The 7,362-nt window shown below is 34.3% G+C and overlaps 1 long non-coding RNA gene across 1 annotated transcript; it reads left to right on the top strand.

Moving 5' to 3' along the window:
• The first annotated feature begins 4,652 nt into the window (after window positions 1-4,652).
• LOC105557219 lies at window positions 4,653-6,257 on the top strand. Its single transcript, XR_001008585.1, has 3 exons — window positions 4,653-4,954; window positions 5,675-5,811; window positions 6,029-6,257. It is a non-coding gene; the product is annotated as an uncharacterized LOC105557219 (long non-coding RNA).
• Window positions 6,258-7,362: the final 1,105 nt, after the last annotated feature.

The following is a 7,362-nucleotide window of genomic DNA, read 5'->3' as shown; positions in this document are numbered from 1 at the left end:
ACAAAAAATTCAAAATTTTTTCAAAAAGAAACCCGTTTTCCGATCATCGCAAAAATCAATACGAACCTTCCTTTAGTGATTCTCGACGTTTTAAAAAAAAATTAGCCCGATATCTCAAAATTTACGTAAGTTAGAGCAATCACAGACATTCGAATGCGTACATACACACGCACACGCACACGCACACGCACACGCACACGCACACGCACACGCACACGCACACGCACACGCACACGCACGCACACGACACGCACACGCACACGCACACGCACACGCACACACACACGCACACACACACACACACACACACAGACATTTTGTAAAACTAATATTTTTTGACGTTTAAAAACATTTTAAACATATTGCCAAAGAAAACTGGAAAAAAAATTTTTTCACGAAAACAAAGCTTCCTCTATGAGGAAGCAAAACACTTAAAATAACTTAATATGATAAAATAAAATTTCTAAAGCATTTGAAATTTATTTTAATAAGAGTTTATTAATCAGCTTGCCCAAAATATTATAAAAAAACGTTAATTCAAATATTTCAATTAGTCTTCAGTATTATTATTATTTCAAAAAGATTTTAGTAACTTTTTAGCAATATTTCAGAAAAGCTCCAAATTTCTTAGGGCCGATTGTTCTAAGTGTTAGGTAGCTCACCTGATGGTTAAAAAGTATAGTATACGTAACACATACTATAATATGCTTTTTAACTATCAGAAGTAAGCTACTTGACACTTGGAAAAACCGGCTATTAGTAATTTTTCAGAAACCTTTTTATAAAGTTTCAAGTGTAAGAATCGCGGACATTTTACTGTTTCATAGCTGTCTCAGAGCTATTGCAGAAACATTTTGCGATATTTCTGAAATATTTCTAAGAGATTTTTGTAACCTTACAGAAACCTTTCTATAAGCTTTCAAGTGTAAGAATCGCGGACATTTTACTGTTCCAGAGCTGTCTCAGAGCTATTGCAGAAACATTTTGCAATATTTATGAAACGTTTCAATCTATCACATGAAATATTTCTGAAATATTTCTGAAAGGTTTTTGTGCTGTGTATGGGGAATAGGCCGTGCAACAAAGTTCAGCCTTCCGGTATTATTTCTTTATGGTAGTAATTCAGGTAGCACATGGTGGTTCATGCACATTTTATATACAATATGTTTAGTGAATGATAACCCAAATAGCACAGGTAATCGAAGACGTTACAAACTGAAAAATAATCCACTTTTTCAAATTCTTTATAAATTAGTGTAATCTGTTCAAAATGAACTTTAAAAGAATTTCTCTTGTATCTGCGAAAGAGCAAAGAATTGGCATGAAAACGATTTTTTGTTCAACTTTAATTAAGAATAGTTTGACTACACGGAGAGAATTGTTTCTTAACATATTTATCCTGAAAATCGTGTAATCGTGGGACAAAGTGGCATTTTGAAGAATTTTATAATTTTATATATTTTTTGAAATTTTACCATACATTTTACTAGTAGAATGTATAATTTTAAATATTGTACTATATAAAAAAACAAACATAATACGATAAAGCGCGCCTGGGCTCGAAGTATCGAGAATTTGAGCACGAGAGGACGAGAGAAAGAAGCTTATCTATATCCTTCTCCAATGTCCGAAGATAGAAGATAGTCGAAGTTCCGACGCGCACGTATACGTACACGCTTCTTCTGGGGTCAGTGTGCAGTGGGAGCGGGAGACTCGGGGAGACGCGTTCCTCTGCGCATGCGCGATAGATCAGACTTGTATACGCGGTGTTGCATGATCGCAAGTCTTCGCGGGTTCCGTCGATGCAGGGTACTTATCGCGGAGACGATCGGAAAGTATTTCGATCGGAATTATTTCGTTTCTCCTAGAAAACACAATAGAAATCTAGGAAATAATTGGACAATTCCGAATATTTCACAGATCAGCAACGTTAATTTTTAACACACACACATATATATATATATATATGTTAACTTTAATAACTTTACGAGCAGGGCCGGCGTTAAGCGCGTGCAACCGGTGCGTCGCACGCGGCCCCGCGGTTTAATCGGTTTGAACAGTCCTGCTTTCCCGCGCTAATCATGTGGCCGAATTCGTTTTTTGTTTGCACCCGGCCCGCTTAGCTTAGAAGCGGCTCTAGGTACGTTAGCCTAATAATAATTTGAGGTTTCAATATTTACATTTCAACGAAAAATCATATCACACCTTGTCCTTCTAAAATAAATTTTGTAAATATTTCTTCAAGTTGTAGCGACTTCAACGACAAATATTCGACCGCCAGAAAGATGCATCGTACACACAGAGAAACAGTTTGTCTGAATAACTGTTATTGCTCGCGTGTCTTTTCTCCTCTTTTATTGTTAAATCGACTAACTCCGTGTATATGATGCGTCTCTCTGGCGGTCGAATATTTGTCGCTGAAATCGCTACAAAGTCACTTGTGACGAAGTGACTTGACAGTTATCTTATTAAACGCTGTGTGATAAAAACGTTTAAAATGACGGCAGCTCCGGAATGGATCTGGGTGTGGAAACATTACGAAAAAGAAAGTCTGAATACAATAAAGTGTACTCATTGTGCGAAAGAGTTTCATAACTGTATAAACGAAGAAAATCAATACTTAAAAAATCATTTATATGACCAACATGAAATAACAGAATTAGATGAACATCCAGAACGGTATCATGTACTGCAAAATTATGAAATAGCCAAACTAACAGCCACGTGCAACAATTGTGAAAAAAGATTAATCTGGCATCTAACAGCGTGCATGATTTAGTAACTCACTTAAAAGTTCAGCACACAAACGAATATAATTTAACATCTATAAATTTAAAAATCGTACTGAAAATGTACGACAAAATATCAGAGAATGAATTTAAGTGTAAAGGATGTAAAGTAATTTTCAGTATACATTCGTTATATGAAAACAATTTAACTCAACACTTATTTGAGTGTTGGTAAGCACATATCCCAAAAATATTTTAAATATCAATGAGTAGAAAATAGGTAAAAATGAAATTACATTTAAGGCCGGACTGTGTGAATATAAAGGTGTAGGTATAATATTTAGTTATAATGATAATATTCAATTATTGACAAAATAATTCTGTTTCTATTCCGTCATAGTCACTTCAAACTTAATCACCCGAAAAAAAAATAAGGTAAAAGACAAAAAGGTAAGAAGAGCATCGAGCATACATGACAAGTTTGAAGAAACGAGCAGTAAACTGACAAAAAAATTTAAAGCATGTGGAAAAATAATAAAAATAAACACATTAATTAACTATAGAAATTTAACACTTCACCATTATCGTTGTAGGTAAGTATGGATATAAGATACATTTCTATTAACTTCTATTAATTTTGTCGTATTTATTCTTTGATAACCCACTTTCTTAATCGTTCAAGTAAATCAGAGAAGACGGGAAGATTAATCGGAAAGCAGATATATGACAAGTACGATGACACACACGACAAAATGACAAAATGGTGCAAAGGATGTGAGAAACTAATAAAACTTAGTACTGTTATTACAACCGGTAATTTATACAGCCACATAAACAATTGCCTGTATACAGATAGCAAAATGTCTGCATTATGTCAGCATAACGCATTTACGTGTGCTCATAGACGTGTCGGCATATTTGCAACAATTGAGTCGGCATATGAAGTGCACGTGAACAGCATGGTTTGCCTGACACATTGTGACACAACTTGCCGTCACAAGATCGACAAGCCTTGCCGGAATTATGTATGATAGTAATGATCATATGAACATATAGAAATAGTTGAATAAAAGAGCTAACTGCTTTGTTGTCCACTCAGTCATTTGTTTCGTTTTGCGCCGATACTTTCTGCGCGTCCGTCATTATCTTGGTGTGGCCAATGAGACAAATGTTGTATATGTGTAGTGTGCATATATGTGGTAGTATGACGGTGTAAAAAGATTTTACACATCAAAGTAATGACGGAATACCACGTGATCGAAATCGAAAAAATCAAAGGTTCGACAGAGAGTGGGCATACTAGTTATATAGTATTATACTATGATACACCGTTCCGCTCTACGAATTTGCACTCTCAGTATAACATCTATGTTGTTGATATGTCGAGTTGATTATCCGTCACTAATACAAATAGTTGTGCCGACATCAATCTTGATAATTTTGATGCAATGTTCTTCGTCAAAACTTTAATTTTAGTAACAATTTAAAATAATATTATTAACAGAACAATGTTAATGTATACACGAACAAATTACATTAGTAAAATCATGGTTTTTAAATATAGAAATTTTTATATGCAACACGTGTTGCACTAAATACGACATTGGAACGGCAAATAAATTCGACAAGGCTTGCCACTTCTATGCTTCAGCACGTTTGGCTATCTGGGATATTTCGCCTGACACTAGACTCCAAATTACATTGCGCTATTTTAGCATCAGGGTGCTTTCACATGGAGCGTAAGTTGCGTAGCGTAACCTGCGTATCGCCAATCACAGGACTAGTTGAACGGAATTATTGAAACGGTTCTATCAGCATGATCCTGTGATTGGTGATACGCAGGTTACGCTACGCAATTTACGCACCATGTGAAAGCACCGATATTATTTTTGAGATTGTGTTGTGCGCAACTCTGAAAGCACATGAGAGGGATTTCATACTATCCCCTGAGGGTGCCGTCCCATGGAGCGGAATAGCGTAACGCGGAACGAGAGCGGAACCAATCACGAGCGTTCCGCAGTTTTCAGTAGGTTTTAGCGGAATAACTTTTCGCAGTGCGCGCAGTTAACATATACATACATCTGTATATATACACACACACACACACGGGACTAGAAAGTCTTCTTAGCAATAACGTAGTGCAATAAAACCGTTGTATGTGTTAAACAAGATAAGCAGTAAAATAAGCTACAAGAAAAATGAGCAGCGTTAAATCATCACAATTAGTAAGTATATAAGGTTAAGGCTGATTTATGGTGGTAGTAACCATTAACCTATATCGGATTAGATATTACTATAAAAGGCCCAGCAAACACAGCATTGCAACAACGTTGCGGCAATGTTATAACATTGCTGTAACGTTGCTTTAACGTTGCTACAATATTGTGCAATGTTCCATGTTTGCTGGGGGTCTAGTATCCAAAAAATAGGTAAAGGTCAAATATGATTGTGAGGTTTTTGTTATTTTTCATAATGAATTCTTCATTCCTTATGTAAAGCTGTATAGTCTAGATTAATGATTACGAGCTTCATAAATTACCTTAATGATTATTGTGAGTTTACTTTAAATAAAAGTTTTAAAATTGAAATGTTTGTTTCACCGTGTAAAGGAACATTGCAGAATTTATTTGAATCGCAATTGAATTATTTATATATGTATATATTGTATTTTACGTTTCTCATATACGTGAGATATATCAAGTGACTACCCAAGGAAAATGAAAAGTCAAGATGATGTCAATTTGATGTCATATTGACCAAATTTATGTCATATTTTGGTCAATATGACATCAAATTGACGTCATCTTGACTTTTCATTTTTCCTTGGGTAGACCTGCTTTTGTATATGAAATACCATAACGTCATAGTTAATTTTGTCCTCTATTTTAGGATGATTATCTCTATACATATACTAAATGTATTAATAATAATTGATCTGTACACAGAGCAAAAAATGTGGATACTGTGGATGGATTGTAACAAAGAATATGGACTTGTTACAACATTCGTGCTTCTCTGAATATGACAAAGCCACAAACATGATTTATAATTTATATCGATGAGAATAACATCATAACTATAGGTAAGTTTATCCTTATTTATCATTCACGAAGTATTACAATTGTAATTATTTACTAGAAAATTTGGAAAACTCCGTTATTTTGTCCTCTCTTCTGCATTACAGTCAAATTTATTTACAGTATTTATTGTACTGTAAATAAATACAGTATTACAGTATTTATTTATTATCTATTTACAGTAAATAAATCTAGATTTGATAATGTCTATATACTTTTCAGTAAATAAAGATACCGATACTCTTCCCGAACAGGATGTCAATCTTCCTGAATTACAAGATACAGAAATAACAACGGACGAACTTCTAATAGCATGTGTTGCTCAGAAGCCTGCTTTATATGATCACCGGTTACCGATTGCCGAGCGGACATTATTTAAAAAAAATGCTCTCTTTATTTATGCTTCTTTTTTATTGCATTCTCACGTTGTACCATTTTTTAATATATTATATATAATCTTAACACATTCTTTTTTACTTCTCTCTGATATAATGATTGTCTCCATTTCTTCCAATACTTGTAGATGCATAATAATGCAAGTTTAGAATCCATCACAATGATTTCCCTGTAGTCAATATATAAATTATACATAAAATACAATATTTTATATAATGTTGTTAATATATTCCTTAGAGAACATGCATGTCTAAAAGGTGTCTTAAAGATGTCGTTTAGACATGCATGTTCTCTGGGTCTACAAGTATAATATTTCACTATATATCTTATATTACCTGTAAATTATTATTAAGTTATCAATTTTCTTATCCCTTACCAGTGTAATTAAGTAACAACTAATAATTTATCTTGTCTTCACCTGCTGTTTCACGGTGTTTCACGAATTTAACACACACACAAAGTATATGTACGTATGTACATACATATTCCGTCAATTTTATTGCGCTGAACATGAACCCCTAAATCCCCATGGAGCGGAATGAGCATAAGCGGAACGAGCAGCTCATCCCTAAAATGGCCTTTAAATATTGTTTTTATCGCTCATTTTTCATTATCTTGTAAATAAATATTGAATTAAATGCATTTCTTCTTAGAAATACTGATTAAAATGTTAAAATTCTTGAAATAAGTTTCAAGGGCATCTTAACCTCTTTGAAATAAATATTGTTTTTATCGCTTTAAATATTGTTTTGAGGGTGCCGTCCCATGGAGCGGAATAGCGTAACGCGGAACGAGAGCAGAACCAATCACGAGCGTTCCGCAGTTTTTGTTACGCTGATTCCAAATCCCTCCATCCCCATGGAGCGTAACGAGCGTACCGCGGACTTTGCGCAGCCAATCACAAATCATTATTTCAAAGAGGTTAAGATGCCCTTGAAACTTATTTCAAGAATTTTAACATTTTAATCAGTATTTCTAAGAAGAAATGCATTTAATTCAATATTTATTTACAAGATAATGAAAAATGAGCGATAAAAACAATATTTAAAGGCCATTTTAGGGATGAGCTGCTCGTTCCGCTTATGCTCATTCCGCTCCATGGGGATTTAGGGGTTCATGTTCAGCGCAATAAAATTGACGGAATATGTATGTACATACGT

This window comes from Vollenhovia emeryi, unplaced genomic scaffold (genome assembly GCF_000949405.1).
Source record: "Vollenhovia emeryi isolate VEMERY1.0 unplaced genomic scaffold, V.emery_V1.0 DF939561.1, whole genome shotgun sequence".
Lineage (NCBI taxonomy): Eukaryota > Metazoa > Arthropoda > Insecta > Hymenoptera > Formicidae > Vollenhovia > Vollenhovia emeryi.
This window is presented reverse-complemented; position numbering and strand designations above follow the sequence as displayed.